The 19,766-nt window shown below is 47.2% G+C and overlaps 1 protein-coding gene across 3 annotated transcripts in view; it reads left to right on the forward strand.

Moving 5' to 3' along the window:
- Positions 1–19,766, forward strand: part of LOC143767455 (uncharacterized) — a 47,257-nt gene that overhangs the window by 19,147 nt on the left and 8,344 nt on the right. The gene's annotated exons all lie outside the window — the stretch shown is intronic.

Raw genomic sequence — 19,766 nt, forward strand, 5'->3', positions numbered from 1 at the left:
CCCAAGCTGTTGTTGGAAATTATATTTTTAGAATTTGTTCAGTCCTTAGAAATCATTCCCCTTGCAGATAACAACTGTGAAGAAATTAAATCCCTAGTAGAACAATCCATCTTGACTCCTATAAAAAAAGATGAAATGATGAAACGATATTCAGCCTCTTAGCAACAAATGGTTCCCTAATTACCCGACAGTCCCAATACATGAGATCTGCAACCTCTGAGTTACAATTGAGATATTTAGATTTTTTTTATTTAAATCAGAAGTTTTTTATTGAAAGATTTTGAATATAAACATTATAATACACACAAGTGCCCCACAAGTTCCCGATCTCTCCCACCTCAACAAAATACACTGCTCAAAATATAAAGGGAACACTTAAACAACAGAATCTAACTCCAAGTAAATCAAACTTCTGTGAAATCAAACTGTCCACTTAGGAAGCAACACTGTTTGACAATCAATTTCACATGTTGTTGTGCAAATGGAATAGAAAACAGATGGAAATTATTGGCAATTATCAATACGCTCTCAATAAAGGAGTGGTTCTGCAGGTGGGGACCACCAACCACATCTCAGTACCAATGCTCTCTAACTGATGTTTTGTTCAGTTTTGAATGTTGGTTGTGCTTTCACACTCGTGGTAGCATGAGATGGACTCTACAACCCACACAAGTGTCTCGGGTAGTTCAGCTCATCCAGGATGGTACATCAATGCGAGCTGTGGCAAGAAGGTTTACTGTGTCTGTGCGTTGTGTCCAGAGGCTGGAGGCGCTACCAGGAGACGGGACAGTACACCAGGAGAAACCGACTCCATGAGGATGGTCTGAGTGCCCGACGTCCACAGATGGGGGTTGTGCTCGCAGCCCAACACCGTGCAGGACTCTTGGCATTTGCCACAGAACACCAGGATTGGCAAATTCGCCACTGGCGCCCTGTGCTATTCACAGATGAAAGCAGGTTCACTCTGAGCACATGTGACAGAGTCTGGAGATGCCATGGAGAGCGATCTGCTGCCTGCAACATCCTTTAGCATGACCGGTTTGGCAGTGGGTCAGTAATGGTGTGGGGTGGCATGTCTTTGGAGAGCCACACAGCCCTCCATGTGCTCACCAGAGGTAGCCTAACTGCCATTAGGTACCGAGATGAGATCCTCAAACCCCTTGTGAGACCATATGCTGGTGCGGTTGGCCCTGGGATCCTCCTAATGCAGGACCTCCTAATGCCAGACCTCATGTGGCTGGATTGTGTCAGCAGTTCCTGCAAGATGAAGGCATTGAAGCTATGGACTGGCCCGCCCATTCCCCAGACCTGAATCCGATTGAGCACATCTGGGACATCATGTCTCACTCCATCCACCAACGTCACGTTGCACAACAGACTGTCCAGGAGTTGGCAGATGCTTTAGTCCAGGTCTGGGAGGAGATCCCTCAGGAGACCATCCTCCGCCTCATCAGGAGCATGCCCAGGCGTTGTACAGTAAGGAGGACATACAGGCACGTTGAGGCCACACACAATACTGAGCATCTTTTCCTTGTCATGAGGCATTTCCATGGAAGTTGGATCAGCCTGTAATTTGATTTTCCACCTTGATTTTGAGTATCATTCCAAATCCAGACCTCCATTAGATATTCATTTTGATTTAAACAAACCTCTGAGGCATTCACAGAACAGCTGTAGTTATACTGAGAATAAATTACACACAGGTGGACTTAATTTACTAATTATGTGACTTCCTGAGGCATTTGGTAACTCTGGATTTTCTTTAGGAGTATTGGACTTCAAGGGGCTTAATAGAAATACACGTCACAATTTTCTGATTTATATTTTTTAAATAATTAGAAAACAACTTATTCCTTTTTCATGTCAGAAATACTTGCTACTTCTGTTGGTAAATATAAGAAAACTGACTGAACAACCATATAGTCTGAACTGGTGCATAACCAAAAAAGTCATATAGCAAATAGATCAATGTTGGTATGTCACATAAAATCCCGATAATATACTGTGAGGGCTTGACACACTCAGCTGCTTCTTAAGGTAGACATAGGAGCGTTTTGGTAGTAAATTACCTGCTGGTATATTATAGTCAGCATAGACCAAAGCAGGGTTCAGGGAAAATACATAGAGCCTTCGTGGCTTAACGGAAGACAAAACAAAGTACAAAAGAGTCCTTGCTCTGCAGGTTTTACTCGCAGATGCCACACAGTGTCCTCAGCTTCTCCTGGAGCCACATGGGAGTTCCTCCTCTCCCAAGTCACAACCACAAGTGACTCTCCAGACAGGCTTTTTAACCCAGACCATGTGATGATCACAAACTGAGTCAAACATCATGCTCTACTTCTTCATGCGCAGAGGTCTAATGTTTGATCATCAACTGGTTTTGTCTACATAACTTGCAATTTTTATGTATAATTATGTATATTTTAGAAATGTTATCCAAATATATTTTTCCAGGATGTCCCTCGTGACAGCACCGTGGAGGTTGTCCTTCCTTCCTTTTATAGGGACAGGAAACACATGAGGTTAAAAGACCCCTCCCACCCACACTCCCCAGTGTTTTTACTGTCCCTGTAAGGACAGACATGAGAGAGACATGGAGGCTGGGGTTGCAGCTCTGGTGCTCCTTGGATTACCTTGCGGGCTCAAGGGGATCGGGGGTCCATCCTTGCCTTCCCCCTGTCAAGAGGTCCGGGTCTGACACCCCCAGAAGGGGGGTTCCTCAGCTATGCGCCCAGTGGAGCAGGAGCTCCGGGCTTGGAGCCGCTTCCCTCCCAGCGAGGGCTCTCGATGTCCATCGCTGGCAGCCGCATACATCACTTCTGGGCGCGGAAGAAGAACTTCCGGTTGCTTTCCAGGCTGAAACGCAATGTGCATCGGCGGTGAGGGGCGCTTTCCGGTGACGTCAGATGTAGGGAAGCTGGCATGCCATCTTGGAGGATTCCGGGAGGATCTGCTGGGGGCACTGGGAGAAGACAATGTAGGAAATAAATGCTGCCTTGGTCTGGATCAGCATTGAGGACTTTGTGAGAAATGCTCCCTCTAAATCACAAATCACAAATGATTATGAGTAGCCTTAAAGGCAGGGGTTCTATAACTGATGATACCATGGGTTAGTAAGCTGTTCTGCATTTGCGTTAGGACAATACAGTTCCAGCCACGATGACACCTGCACCCAAAATGACCGGCAAGTCCTCTGGAAAATCCAGGAGATGCACAATCTGCAATAACAAGTTACCTGAGGCATGGGCTAAACAGCTATGTCAAATATGCACCCTTAAAGTCATCATGGATGAGCAGTCCTTTCTGACGGAAATGGGCACCATGGTTAGAGAGGATGTCCAGGCTTCCATCTCGGGTCTCTTTCCAGTGCAATCAACCCAACAAGGTCCCCGTCCCAAGAGACCTAGATGAGAAATGGAGTAATTCTCAGAAGATGAGGACCAGTCCATAAGCTCAGACTTCAAGAAAGAGGGGGAGATTACCTCGGAACCTCCTGAGGTGGGCAAGATGTACCTCTTTTCTTCAGATGACACAGATGAACTACTGCAGTCTATTAGAAACACAATGCAGAGGAATCCCAGAAACCAGAGTCCGTACAGGACGAGATGTTTGGGGGCCTGCGGTCACAGATACATCGTGTGTTTCCTGTAAATGACCACATCCAGTCAATGATTATGGGTGGGAGGACACCGAGAAGCGCTTGGTCATTCCTCAGGATTTCAGACTCCGTTTACCGTTTGACCCGGACAATATAAGGACCTGTGATAAGATTCCAAAAATTGACATTCTGGTGGCCAGAGTGTCAAAAAAGGCTTCAATCCCCTTTGAAGATTCGTCTAGCCTCAGAGAGCCTATGGACAGAAAAGCGGATGGACTCTTTAAGAGGGGTTAGGAGGCATCAGCGGTGATCATGAAAACTAACATTGCCGCAACGTCAGTGGATAGATTCATGCACTTATGGATTGACCAACTGGAGGATCAGTTAAGAGGGAAATCCACTAGGAATACCATGTTAGAATGTCTTCCCCTGTTAAAACTCGCCACCGGGTTCTTGGAAAATGCCTCAGCGGAATCTGTGCAGTTTGTGGCCCGGAACAACTTTTGTCCATTGCAGCTCTTAGAGCCATATGGATGAAGACTTGGTGGGTGATTACCAGTCCAAGAATAAGCTGTGTGCCACACCATTTTCAGGTTTAAGGGTGTTTGGGCCAGTTCTAGATACTATACTAAATAATAATAATAATATACTAGAGAATGCCACCGACAAGAAGAAAGGGTTTCCTGAGGAAAGAACTAGGAGATACCACCTCTTTCAGAGGAAACGCTGGTCGGTGGGACAACCCTAAAGGGAGTAAAAGTAGAGCCCCACCCTCGCACTTTGGGTCCGGTTCAAAGAACAGGAGACAATGACGCCATGTTGGTAGGGGGTCGCCTCGGTGAATTTGTAGATTCATGGAGACTCGTCTCCCAAAATCAGTGGGTCATAAACAGGGCTACACCATGGAATATGTCAGACCCCCCATCAAGGTTTGCTGTGACAGATCCCCGATCCAGAACCGTCACCTCTCCTATATGGACAGATGTAAAAGACCTCTTAAAAGCAGGAGTGGAAGTCCCAGTTCCCCAAGCAGAAGAGGGTCAGGGACTTTACTCAACCCTGTTCACAAAGAAATAAAGAAAAACACATCGGGAGAAAGCCATACCATCATAAACCTGGAAACCAAATTGGTACCCTCAGCAGAGTGGGACTCGAGATGGCATAAGAAATTACTGAAAAAAAGTTTAGAAAATCACCGCATCTAAAATAGAAAACTGTATAGGAGCAGTTCTACGCTAAATTTGACACAAGCATAGAAACAAAAAACATATGTTGAACAAGGTAGAAAATTTTATGAACAACAAAGCAACATGTACATATACAAATATTAAAAAGTAGCCAGTGGTGCTTGAAAGATAGTCAAACAGGTATGGGTGGCATCACCCTGGGCAGGGAAGCCTAAAGTAACTCCTATATGGCATTAAATTGTAAAGATCAGCGCTAAATCAAATGTCTATAGCAAATCCAAACTATATAAACTGGGACACTGATAATACTTCACATTAAGTCAAAATAATAGAATCATGTGGCATGATCTTGGAGTGACACACTGATACTGCCAGAAAGGGTAACAAGACCCCTAAAAATGCATGAAAAAATAACTTACCAATGCCCGGGTAATGGTGCCACTTCCCCTACGCGCGTTTTGGCAGCTGCCTTCATCAGGGGAATGACATCACAAGCTAGACATGCCACTTTTAAACCCAGAGGGACCAATCACGGCACAGCGAGCCCCGGGTCATGTGACCGCAGAAGACAGGAAGTCAGTGCAGGGGCTGCCGGTTTTTGTAGTTAAATTACAAAGCATTACCCAGATAAAATGTTCGGTCATATGACCATGGTGGACAGGAAAAAAATAACACGGCACTCTGGAATAATACTGCTGGTGGTGCTCAAGTCGGGTGTCCAACCAATACAATTAGGCAAAAAAAATGCTTGGCACTCCATATTTGAAAAAAAATTGATTCCTTCTTTATTGTTCATCCAGACCAAATAAATTAAATTAAACGTTTTTAGGACATTTATCAGAATATCCTTATTGGAGAAAACTAGAGTATACATAAAATAGAACAAAAACAAGACAAGATCAACAATATGTCATGGAATACAAAATACATGATAATATTTTAGTACGATTCAACTTGTCAAACGATTTGACGTGATAGGTGACAGAAGATATTCTATCCAAGGGTGCTTAAAGTGAACGAGAAGTCCGGTGGTGACTCCACCTGTGCTGTTACTAGCAGTTAAGGAAGGATAAGAGCAATGACCAACGTTATGTAAGAGCATATAAAGTAGATTATCAAAGACTTATTTGAAGACTGCGGAACTCTCAGATATTGGAAAAGGATATATTAGTTTCTCCCCAACCATGGGTAATAAAGACTTTCAGTAAAAGTAACGTGAACTAAGTGGGGAAGCATGAAAGTACCTAGAGAAGAAATACTTTGATATAATATCCCGGTTGAAGAAAGTGAATCCACAGTTAACAATTTTGTGCTGTAAGAGAAATTATCAGTTTTGTGCTGTAGGAAAAATAACCTTCCTAAAGTAATCTTGGTAAGAAAGGGTTAATGGCAGTTATACGGTGACTAGTGACCTTAAGGTAGTTGTAAAAGAAATTATGGGAGGTAGATACCTGGATGTCATATGAAATTATGGGAATAAAGGTGGCTGTATGCGGTCTGGTGACGGTAATGCCAACTGTAGGAATTGAAAGGGTAAGAAAATTATGGTATACTAGATGGCAGCCCGATTCTAAAGAATCGGGAGTCTAGAATCCATATATACTTTATTTATTCAAATGTAAGAATAATACAATTAATAAATAATAGTAAGAAAGAACAAAAAATGGCTGCACTCACCAGCTCTTGACAATTCTTGTTATTTAAGGTACAGTTACACAGGATCCATGAACATGCTTATGAGGAGAGGGATGAAAGACATCAGACGACAACTTTGCGTGTTGTGGCAAATGCCACAACAACGGTTCTTTGCTTAAGAACAATAATGTAAATAATAAATAATATGTATCAATAACTATGTATATTGGTATGTTCTTTCTTGGCACAAATTGCAGGAAGTAGTATTCTAGGCAATTATATATTAGATGGGCATTTCCTGAAGGAAATACATGGTGCTTGAACAGCGCTACCAGCTTTACAGCAGCACTTTTCACACACGGGACTGGGGGGCGCGCTTACTTTTGCACCCGGGGCCGGGGGCGCGCTTACTTTTGCACCCGGGGGCGCACTTACTTTTGCACCCGGAGGCGCACTTACTTTTGCACCCGGGGGCGCACTTACTTTTGCACCCGGGGGCGCACTTACTTTTGCACCCGGGGGCGCACTTAGTTTTGCACCCGGGGGCGCACTTAGTTTTGCACCCGGGGGCGCACTTACTTTTGCACCCGGGGGCGCACTTACTTTTGCACCCGGGGGCGCACTTACTTTTGCACCCGGGGGCGCACTTACTTTTGCACCTGGGGGCGCACTTACTTTTGGGGCCGCACTTACTTTTGGTGGGCGGGGCTCCTCGGCCTCCGATTTGGTTGGTGGGGCCCCTCGTCCTCCGATTTGGTGGGTGGGGACCCTCGGCCTCCGATTTGGTGGGCGTCGACCGGCCTCCGATTTGGTGGGCGGGGACCAGCCTCCGATTTGGTGGGCGGGGACCCTCGGCCTCCGATTTGGTGGGCGGGGACCCTCGACCTCCGATTTGGTGGGCGGGGACCCTCGGCCTCCGCTTTGGTGGGCGGGGCCCCTCGGCCTCCGATTTGGTGGGCGGGGTCCCTCTGCCTCCGATTTGGTGGGCGGGGACCCTCGGCCTCCGATTTGGTGGGCGGGGTCCCTCTGCCTCTGCTTTGGTGGGCGGGGCCGCTCGGCCTTCGATTTGGTGGGCGGGGCTCCTCTGCCTCCGATTTGGTTGGTGGGGCCCCTCGGCCTCCGATTTGGTGGGCGGGGCCCCTTATCCTCCGATTTGGTGGGCGGGGCCCCTCGGCCTCCGATTTGGTGGGCGGGGCCCCTCGGCCTCCGATTTGGTGGGCGGGGACCCTCGGCCTCCGATTTGGTGGTCGGGGACCCTCGGCCTCCGCTTTGGTGGGCGGGGCCCCTCGGCCTCCGATTTGGTGGGCGGGGTCCCTCTGCCTCCGATTTGGTGTGCAGGGACCCTCGGCCTCTGCTTTGGTGGGCGGGGCCCCTCGGCCTTCGATTTGGTGGGCGGGGCCCCTCGGCCTCCGATTTGGTTGGTGTGGACCCTCGGCCTCCGATTTGGTGGGCGGGGACCCTCGGCCTCCGATTTGGTGGGCGGGGCTCCTCTGCCTCCGATTTGGTTGGTGGGGCCCCTCGGCCTCCAATTTGGTGGGCGGGGACCCTCGGCCTCCGATTTGGTGGGCGGGGACCCTCGGCCTCCGATTTGGTGGGCGGGGACCCTCGGCCTCCGATTTGGTGGGCGGGGACCCTCGGCCTCCGCTTTGGTGGGTGGGGCCCGTCGGCCTCCGATTTGGTGGGCGGGGCCCCTCGGCCTCCGATTTGGATGGTGTGGCCCCTCGGCCTCCGATTTGGTGGGCGGGGACCCTCGGCCTCCGATTTGGTCGGCGGGGACCCTCGGCCTCCGATTTGGTGGGCGGGGCCCCTCGGCCTCCGATGTGGTGGGCGGGGCCCATCGGCCTCCGATGTGGTGGGCGGGGCCCCTCGGCCTCCGATTTGGTGGGCGGGGACCCCCGGCCTCCGATTTGGTTGGCGGGGCCCCTCGGCCTCCGATTTGGTGGGCGGGGACCCTCGGCCTCTGATTTGGTGGGCGGGGACCCTCGGCCTCTGATTTGGTGGGCGGGGTCCTCGGCCTCCGATTTGGTGGGCGGGGACCCTCGGCCTCCGATTTGGTGGGCGGGGCCCCTCGGCCTCCGATTTGGTGGGCGGGGCCCCTCGGCCTCCGATGTGGTGGTCGGGGCCCCTCAGCCTCCGCTTTGGTGGGCGGGGCCAGGCCCCTCGGCCTCCGCTTTGGTGGGCGGGGCCGCTTGGCCTTCGATTTGGTGGGCGGGGCTCCTCGGCCTCCGATTTGGTTGGCGGGGCCCCTCGGCCTCCGATTTGGTTGGCGGGGCCCCTCGGCCTCCGATTTGGTGTGTGCTCTGCCTGGGGCCACTGTGCTCTGCCTGGGGCCCCATATGCTGCCTGCGGCCCCTGTGCTCTGCCTGGTGCCCCATATGCTGCCTGGGGCCCCTGTGCTCTGCCTGGGGCCCCATGTTCTGCCTGGGGCCCCTGTGCTCTGCCTGGGGCCACTGTGCTCTGCCTGGGGCCCCATGTTCTGCCTGGGGCCACTGTGCTCTGCCTGGGGCCCCATAAGCTGCCTGGGGCCCCTGTGCTCTGCCTGGGACCACTGTGCTCTGCCTGGGGCCCCATATGCTGCCTGGGGCCCCTGTGCTCTGCCTGGGGCCCCATATGTTGCCTGGGGCCACTGTGCTCTGCCTGGGGCCCCATATGCTGCCTGGGGCCCCTGTGCTCTGCCTGGGGCCCCTGTGCTCTGCCTGGGGCCCCCGTGCTCTGCCTGGGGCCCCTGTGCTCTGCCTGGGGCCACTGTGCTCTGCCTGGGGCCCCATATGCTGCCTAGGGCCCCTGTGCTCTGCCTGGGGCCCCATATGTTGCCTGGGGCCCCTGTGCTCTGCCTGGGGCCCCATATGCTGCCTGGGGCCCCTGTGCTCTGCCTGGGGCCCCTGTGCTCTGCCTGGGGCCCCATGTTCTGCCTGGGGCCCCTGTGCTCTGCCTGGGGCCCCTGTGCTCTGCCTGGGGCCCCATATGCTGCCTGGGGCCCCTGTGCTCTGCCTGGGGCCCCATATGCTGCCTGGGGCCCCTGTGCTCTGCCTGGGGCCACTGTGCTCTGCCTGGGGCCCCATAGGCTGCCTGGGGCCCCTGTGCTCTGCCTGGGACCACTGTGCTCTGCCTGGGGCCCCATATGCTGCCTGGGGCCACTGTGCTCTGCCTGGGGCCCCATATGCTGCCTGGGGCCCCTGTGCTCTGCCTGGGTGTAGGACACTGGTGACGTCACTTATCTCCGGACATTAGCTCCGGACATTAGCTCCGGACATTAGCTCTGGACATTAGCTCCGGACATTAGCTCCGGACATTAGCTCCGGACATTATCTCAGGACATTAGCTCCGGACAAAGCCACGGAAGTTGGCACAAATTGCAGGCAGTAGTATTCTAGGCAATTATATATTAGATATGAAATACCTTACTTGGGCTTAGCTGATAGTATACCTGAACCTGGTGGGGCTATTCACATAACAGGAGAGGAACAGCACTACTTGAACATGCAAAGGACATACGACAGGAATGGACTGAAACAGCCTGATCTCCAGTTGTGTTATGAGTGCCTCGGTAAGTCATATGACAGGCCCGCCCTTCAGTAGGGACGCCCAGGAGGGGGAAAGCTAATGTGATCCTGTGGGGCTGTGACTTTTGTAAGATGGCGCTTACCGCATGTGTTGGGGGGACACTCATTTGGCCGCGATATTTAGGCACACTGGCACGGTTTTTTCACACAAAACAGTCTATTTGGTTTATTAAGGTATCATAAACCACATCATGAACAGTCCTTTACACTCTGTCAGGACATCACATTAAGTTTTGCATCATTAGTCTGCGGCAACTATACATGCTGGTCCTCTCCTGACCAGTTGCCGTGGGTTACCACACAGTTCATAGAACATCATAAGCACCAACAGTCTATTGAGGTACCTTAAGGGAGCTCCTGCTCCACCTGCTGACTCCTTGTCAGTCCTCTCTCCTGGGGAAACTGCCTTACGGGGATCACCAACTTGCCTTGCAGGCACCCATCAGTCAGTCCAGACCCACCAAAGGACGATAGCTTTCCCAACACAGACTGTCCAGGTCCACGGTCTCTCAGGTGCTCCAGGAAGACTCCACTCACAGGAGCTTCCAACACAGACCGTCCAGGACCACGGTCACTCTGTGCTCTTCAGGGATCCAGTCCTACTCCCAGGTCCTACCTACCAAGAGTCCTTCCACAGTGCGCTATTCAGGATGTCTGTCCCCACATGGGACCGTCCAACACACAGGCATGTGGCCTGTCCGGGTGCTATTCAGAACGCTCGTCCAACACCCCAGGCAAGCCACCAGGTCCAAAGCCTCACCATATGTTGTTCAGAGAGATGGCACTCCCAACACACAGGCTCTCCAGGATCTTCAGTACATGAACGATTCAGGTCCACACTCAGAGACCCATGTGATCAGATCTCAGTCGCATTATATGGTTGTAACCACTCCCCTAGATGGAAGTGTGTGTGTGGCTAGTTTGACCCACCCATCTCTCATAACTAGCCCTGCCAGCCTCCCTTCATAATTATATCAACAACTATACTTGTGGGACTACAGGTCCCAGAACAACAACATTGCTTTAAGCTGACTGCGCAGGGTAACTTCCTCTGCGACACACATACCGGCGATTCACAACAATGCCAGACTTTGTCTCACCATCATATTTATGCGTGCAACTGCCATGCACTCTCACTACCTCAATACGCCTCCGTACGTATCCTGGGAAGACCATGCAGCGCCCCCTACCTGTAACGGGTCACTGCATCACACATGGTAAGAGATAAACAGCAGTCCAGAACTTGGCAGGAAACTTGCAAGAGGAATGATGCTAAAAATAAGGCAAAGAAATAATGTGGAGGGGTTGTAGGAGTACGGCTGAAAACAGCCTCGTCTTCTAATGTGTTACATTATTGCCCAGGCCCTTCATGTGACAATACCACCGGTGAGTGAGAGGGCTCTGGAGGAAGGCTGCTGCATGTCTGTCCTGCTTCTGGGTTTAAGAAGCAGAGCAGGCCACGTCACAGCAGCGTCAGATCATGTGATCGCTGCTGTGTGCAGAAGTTCAGGGGAAATGTGTTGTGGGAGGTAGTACTGCTGCAGGTGCGCATGCGCATTAATCCTAGCAATGAGTAGAATGATGGACTGTGATAGTTTGACCCTAAGAGCGCCGAAGCGCGCAAAGGAAAGAGAAAACAGTGGTTAACCCTTTCTAGAAGGACTATGTGACATAGATAATGCGCTATGGCGGCTGAGAACAGAGCAAATGTATTGTTAAAGAATTTAAGAGGAGAATGGTATTAACTCCTTAGTGTCCCCTGGCTAGTCTAATAGGATATAAGCTGGAAAGACTCAATATAGGTGAAACAGCATGACTTTAATGGGTAAGGCTGCACATTGAATGCTCGCTTTAATAGGAAAGGCTGCATGCTAACTTATATGTACACTGTGTCACATAGTTACTCATGATCATGAGTAAGACTCTATAGTTGAAACGCGTTGATCATCATCACTGGTGTGCCAGGTGTTTGCTATGCAGATTTTTTGAAGAACTTTATACTTTTTTGAGTTGTCCAATAAAGCTTTACAAAGTTGCAGCCACCTCCGTCTTAAGCTGGATCATTACATTACAGGAAGGCTGACATCTTGTACTCCCTATTGAGCCATTTAGGCTCTAGTGTCTGCAGGGTAAAGATCCAGAAAGCTTCCCTCTTTTTAAGAGTTTTGATCCTATTTAGTCCTCTCCTAGTGATGTCGACCTGCTCAAGGACCTGGAATCTAAGTTGGGAAATATTGTGATTTTTTTTTTTTTTTTTTTTTTTTTTTTTCTTCATGAAAATGTTGTGGAAGAGGCAATATCCGAACGCCTGATGGATTGCAGGAATGATATTGCTTGAAATGTTTTTGAATTGTCTTCAATTGTTTCAAGTCAGCAAGTCAAGTCAACATTGGCCTATCCTCTTAGCGGATAAAACATTATAATATTACTTACTGCCCAGACCTGCAGTAGCAGCTCGTCGTTGTGACAACTTACGAGACCACTTAGTGAGGAGCTATTACACACCAACAAACCAACCACAGGTGTTTCCAACCATTGGTAATAAAACAGTTAATAATTGGGGGGCAAATGTGTTGCTTGCCCGAATATAGGGAAAACTAAAGAATTTTTATCGTCCAATGGTAAGAAATGTATCACCCATTCTTTCAACTGTTCTATACAGACAGTTGTATACCATGCAACGTGCCCCTGTTCCCTGATCTATATAGGACTCATGACACGATCCTTGAAGGTCAGGGTGAGGGAACATGTTCGCGACATCATGGCGGCTGCGAAAGAGGATGACTTGGAACAATTGAAGACAATTTCAAGACATTTCAAGCAATATCATTCCTGCGATCCATCAGGCCTTTGGGTCAGGGGTATTGACCAGGTCCACTCTAGTCTCCGTGGAGGCGACCTTGGCCTTGTGTTGGCCCAAAGGGAGGCTAGGAGGATTTGGGCCCTACGTACCCTACAGCCGGATGGACTCAATGAATCACTAAGCTTTGCTCCTTTCATTTAAACTCCGACCCCGTGCATTGTTTTTTTTCGGCATCCTTTTATGTATTGTTATGTTTTATTAACTTTTATTGTGTTTTTATTTTAGTACTAATTAGGGCTTTTTCTTCATGCACCTTAGTGTGACCGTAAGGCTCAACTGATTATCCCCTTTCTTCTAATGACAACAATGACGGTGTATACATACGGTCCTGTGTGTAGAGGCCATTTATAACTCAAACAAGGCATTTTCCGAAGATTCAGTTAGATAAATAGATGACCGACTCCATCTGTTCAGCAAGTGTGAACACTGTCTCCACTATTTTACATAAAACTTTGCTCTATTCAAATACGATGATATCTAGGGACTTCAAAGAAGATGAGTTGAAGATGTCTGGTCCCCTTTGGGACATATTCTATTTTTTTTTCTTTTTTTAATTGTACCCATTTTAGGCTATATGCACACGTCCAAAATTGCCGCAGAAATGTCCGCAGCATTTCCGCAACAGTGCCTCGGGTAAAACGCAGGCAGAATTGGCATGCGTTTTCCCTCTAAACACTAGCGTTTTACAAGCGTAATTAGCTTGCAGAATGCTAGCCTTTTCCAAGCGATCTGTAGCATCGCTTGGAAAACTGATTGACAGGTTGGTCACACTTGTCAAACAGTGTTTGAAAAGTGTGACCAACTTTTTACTATTGATGCTGCCTATGCAGCATCAATAGTAAAAAGATCTAATGTTAAAAATAATAAAAAAATTAAAAACCCTGATATTCTCACCTTCCGGCGTCCCCGGCAGTCTTCCCGCTCCTCGTGATCCTCCCGTTCCCAATAATGCCTAGCGGCAATGACCTCAGGTGACATAGCGGTCTCACGAGATCCACGTCATCACAGGTCATTGCTGCAAAGCATCACTGGGAACGGAAGCATCGCAAGGAGCGGGAACACTGTGAGGGATGCCGGAAGGTGAGAATATCACGATTTATTATTTTAATTCTTTTTTTTTTTCAACAATTTATATGGTTCCCAGGGCCTGGAGGAGAGTCTTCTCTCCTCCATTCTCAGTACCAACCGCCCTTGATACGCTTACTATCCGCATGGTGCGCATAGCCACATGCGGAAAGTAAGGGGATCAATGCATTCCTAATGTGTGCCGCACAAGGAATGAACATGCTGCATTTTTTTCTGGAATGTGATTCCGAAGCGGAAAAAAAATGCAACATGTGCACAAAAATTGAGGATTGCATTCCAATAATAGGATGCTTACTGTATGCTTTTTTTGCGGTTTTATCGCGTTTTTATAGGGAAAAAAAACACAAAAAATCCTGAACATGTGCACATAGCCTTACTCTGGTTTATTAGACTATTGTTGACCTGGGTTCATAGCTAGGGACTCGACGTTCTGGGGTGATACCTCATTATAGGACTCTAATAGTTTGACAGGTTGAAATTCATTATTCATCATTATTATTTTTTTCATTCTTATTTTTCTTACTTTTTCACTTCCCTGGGTGAATTTGTTCCACTGTATTAATGATGCATCCATGGGTGTGTTATTTGAATGATCTATATACATATACATCTTTTTGCACTTCAGTAATTACACTGTGTTCCAAATTATTATGCAAATAATATTTCCTCATATTTTCTATAAATTACCTATCTGAATTGCAGTCATTGTTATTTTCCAGTCATCTACTATTCTAGTATAATTTTTTACAAAAACCGAACTTGTGGATGTAATATGTAATACCTAGTACAGTAATCCCTTCCACATGAAATGCCCATTGCACTCCAACAGGATAAAAAGGGGGCAAACTCCCAAACAAATAGAATCCTATCAATAACCAAGAGCATAATGCCCCATAAATGTTCATGACAATGGTTTAAGTATAACAATGTATACATTTTATTCAAGTAAATACAACATCAAAATACAATACCACATAATGAGGATAAGGTGAAAGACTATACAGGAAACCAGCCACATGAGAACACACACATAAAAAAGTAAGGGTACTGCCAGTCAGCAGCTAATGTAGTACATGTCTCAAAAACGACAGGGCATTATCTGGACATTAATGGGAGGGGAGACGATAATGGTCTAAGGCACAAATGGCCGGTGACCCATAAGCAATGCTCTATCCTATCCCTTTTACACCTATCCATATTGCAACAATGCCCATAAAGTGCGAGTGACTTTGAGAACGCCTAAGTGGCGTGCCGCATATTAGGCTTACCCATGTGTGTGCTCCCGTGCAGTCGGTATCCAGCAGAAAGCCCCGACGCGCGTTTGGCATGCTGTGCTTCCTCGGGGGGCTGTCGTTTTTGAGACATGTACTACATTAGCTGCTGACTGGCAGTACCCTTACTTTTTTATGTGTGTGTTCTCATGTGGCTGGTTTCCTGTATAGTCTTTCACCTTATCCTCATTATGTGGTATTGTATTTTGATGTTGTATTTACTTGAATAAAATGTATACATTGTTATACTTAAACCATTGTCATGAACATTTATGGGGCATTATGCTCTTGGTTGTTGATAGGATTCTATTCTAGTATAATTGCAATGTTTTGGAACAAACTGCCTATGAAAACAGTATCTTTAAAAAAAAAATAAACTCAAAATGCGTGTTCCAAATTATTATGCACAGCAGAGTTTTCAACCTTTTTTTATTATTATTTTGAACAAAAAATGGTCAATTGTGAAGTTATAAGCATCATCAGCTTATTACAAAATGAAATCAAACAGTTTTCAAGTGAAAACTTTATTCTAGGTGATGTTATATTTGCACATAGGACCCCTTGTTCGAAAGAAGCTTCTGAACTCTCTCGTCCATTGAATTTGTCAGTTTTTGGATGGTTTCTGCTTCTATTGTTTTGCATGTGGACAGAATCCCCTCCCAAAGCTGTTGCTTAGATGTGAACTGCCTCCCACCATCATAGACACTCCTTTTGATGATGCTCCAGAGGTTGTCAATGGGGTTGAGGTCAGGGGAAGATGGTGGCCACACCATAAGTTTGTCCTCTTTTATGCCCATAGCAGCCAGAGATGCAGATGTGTTTTTTGCAGCATGAGACGATATATTATCATGCATGAAAATGATCTTGCTGCGGAAAGCACGGTTCTTCCTCTTGAACCATGGCAGGAAGTGTTGTTTTAGAAACTCCACATAGATTATGGAGTTCATCTTTACCCCTTCAGAGATCATAAAGGGGCCGACAATCTCTCGCCCCATGATTCCAGCCCAAAACATTATTCCACCTCCTCCTTGTTGGCGCCTTAGCCGTGTTTTCATGGGGTGTCCATCAACCAGCCATCCTCCACTCCATCCATCTGGACCATCAAGCATTGCACGGCACTCATCGGTGAACAAAACAGTTTGGAAGTCAGTCTTCATGTATCGTTTGGCCCGCTGGAGCTGTTTCTGCTTGTGTGCAGTGGATAGAGGTGGTCGACAGGATGGCTTACGCACAGCTGCAAACCTCTGAAGGACCGTGCATCTTGTTGTTCCGGGGACGTTGGAGGCACTAGCAGCTTCAAAAACTTGTCTGCTGCTATGACAAGGCATTTTTGCAGCTGCTCTTTTAACCTTACACAATTGCCTCTTGGAAAGAGTCCTCAATTTTTCCTTATCAGCACGCACACGTGTGTGCTGGGAATCAGCTACATACTTCTTGATTGTGCGATGATCACGATGAAGTGTCTTGGCAATGTTGATTGTAGTCATGCCTTGACCTAAATACTCCACAATTTGTTGCTTCTCAGCAGCCAACACATCCTTTTTCTTTCCCATTTTGGCAAAAAATGTAGGCTGCTTAACCCCTTACCGACATCGGACGTACTATATCGTCCGATGTCGGCTCCCCTGCTTTGATGCAGGGCTCCGCGGTGAGACCGCATCAAAGCCGGGACATGTCAGCTGTTTTGAACAGCTGACATGTGCCCGCAATAGGCGCGGGCAGAATCGCGATCTGCCCGCGCCTATTAACTAGTTAAATGCCTCTGTCAAACGCAGACAGCGGCATTTAACTACCGCATCTGGCCGGGCGGCCGGAAATGACGTCATCGCCGACCCCCGTCACATGATCGGGGGTTGGCGATGTGTCAGGAAGGTAACCATAGAGGTCCTTGAGACCTCTATGGTTACTGATCGCCAGTAGCTGTGAGCGCCACCCTGTGGTCGGCGCTCACAGCACACCTGTATTTCTGCTACATAACAGCGATCTGATGATCGCTGTTATGTAGCAGAGCCGATCGCGTTGTGCCTGCTTCTAGCCTCCCATGGAGGCTATTGAAGCATGGCAAAAGTTAAAAAAAAAAAAAAAAGTAAAAAAAAATGTGAAAAAAATAAAAAAACATAAAAGTTTAAATCGCCCCCCTTTCGCCCCAATCAAAATAAATCAATTAAAAAAAAAATCAAACCTTCACATATTTGGTATCGCTGCGTTCAGAATCGCCCGATCTATCAATAAAAAAAAAGCATTAACCTGATCGCTAAACGGTGTACCGAGAAAAAAAATTGAAACGCCAGAATTACGTTTTTTTGGTCGCCGCGATATTGCATTAAAATGCAATAACGGGCGATCAAAAGAACGTATCTGCACCAAAATGCTATCATTAAAAACGCCAGCTCGGCACGCAAAAAATAAGCCCTCACCTGACCCCAGATCACGAAAAATGTAGACGCTACGAATATCGGAAAATGGCGCTTTTTTTTTTTTTTTTGCAAAGTTTGGAATTTTTTTTCACCACTTAGGTGAAAAATAACCTAGACATGTTAGGTGTCTATGAACTCGTACTGACCTGGAGAATCATAATGGCAGGTCAGTTTTAGCATTTAGTGAACCTAGCAAAAAAGCCAAACAAAAAACAAGTGTGGGATTGCACTTTTTTTTGCAATTTCACTGCACTTGGAATTTTTTTCCCGTTTTCTAGTACACGACATGGTACAACCAATGATGTCGTTCAAAAGTACAACTCGTCCCGCAAAAAATAAGCCCTCACATGGCCAAATTGACGGAAAAATAAAAAAGTTATGGCTCTGGGAAGGAGGGGAGCGAAAAACGAAAACGAAAAATCCCACGGTCACGAAGGGGTTAAAAAAGTAATAATGTGGAACAGCCTTCTTAAGTAGTCTTGCCTTTATTTGGACACATCTGCCAAACTAATTTGTACAGGTATCTGCAATTGCTTTCAGTGATATAAAGAGCCCTGACACACATCACCATCAATGATTTTAAATGACAAACAAAAAAATTCTAACCTTATCACTCCTAAACTCTTTGTGCATAATAATTTGGAACACAGTGTAGCTATGATCTGTATGGTTTGATATGTGTAGACTTTCTGTCTACTCTTCTTTTATATTAAAATAGCACTGCTGCACTTTATCACCGCTCTGTTGCTGTCTTATTTGGTGACACATATTGTTTTTAGCCACTGGTCATCTTCACCATTTATATTTATATGAACCCTTATTGGGTAATTTGCACTTCATAACAACCCCCATCCCCCCTTTTCACTTCAGGTTATATTTAATACTTTTTTGCACACATTTATCTTTGGTGGTCTATGTTTATCTTATTCTGTTAGATCCTTTTATTTTTGTCTTTTATTTTGTCTGATATTTATCTTTTTGATTTACATATGTATTAAATGTAGATTCATGTCTATCGAGGGGGTCCTTTATATGTCCCCAGTGACTGCTGACCTTTTCATTGTTTGGTACAACCTTGGATATTTGATGTGGCAGGTCTGATGGACAATAGGTGGGACATAACGGTTATGTTTGACCTTGCGGCCGGAAAGCATGCGTGCTGACTGTTGTGAACTCTATTTCTGGGCTCCCTCGTGTGGTCACAAGTGGTACTGTGTGAGTGCTGTCTCGTTATCTGTGGGTTGGTTTCCTATTTAGCTCAGCTGGACTCTCAGTCCATGCCTGCTGTCGATGTATTCAGTGCTATTCTGATTCCTTCTGACTACCTTGCTACCAGTCTCTCCATGAGAAGCTAAGTTTCCGTTTGTTCATTTTTTGATCATCAGTGTTCAATATGTTTCTTGTCCAGCTTGCTAATATGTGATTTCCTTGCTTGCTGGTAGCTCTAGGGGGCTGAGTTTCCCCCCTCACACTGTTAGTTGGTGTGGGGATTCTTTAATTCTCAGAGTGGATATTTTGTAGGGTTTTCTACTGACCGCACAGTACTCTGTCTTCTGCTATCTAGTATTAGCGGGCCTCATTTGCTGAAATCTGTTTTCATTTCTATGTATGTATTTTCCCCTTACCTCACCGTTATTATTTGTTGGGGGCTTTCTATATCTTTGGGGTTATTTCTCTTGAGGCAAGTGAGGTCTTACTTTCTCTTTAGGGGTAGCTAGTTCCTCAGGCTGCGTCGAGACGTCCAGGATTTTAGGCACGTTCACCGGCTACCTTTAGTGTGTTTGGTTAGGATCAGGTTTGCGGTCAGTCCAGTTACCACTTCCCTAGAGCTGGTTCTATGTTCAGTGACTCAGCTGGTATAATCTGTGATCCTCAGCCACTAGGATCATAACAGCTGACGCCCTGGACATGCTACCGATGATGGTGTCAATCGGCGGTGGTGGGTGGAGCGCTGGGTCGATTCTCTGCCCACGTGATCACATAGGTTGCGGACCGTCTCCGGCACCTCACTGCCTGCCACGACTCCCTCGTCCGCCTCATTTGATGCACCTGCATGCGCCGAATATTGGCCATTTGACCGGGTATTTAGCCATCTTCATCCAGTTAATACTTTATAATTAAATTCTAATTATAAATACCGACATCC

The sequence above is a fragment of the Ranitomeya variabilis genome, chromosome 4 (assembly GCF_051348905.1).
Source record: "Ranitomeya variabilis isolate aRanVar5 chromosome 4, aRanVar5.hap1, whole genome shotgun sequence".
NCBI classification, from domain to species: domain Eukaryota; kingdom Metazoa; phylum Chordata; class Amphibia; order Anura; family Dendrobatidae; genus Ranitomeya; species Ranitomeya variabilis.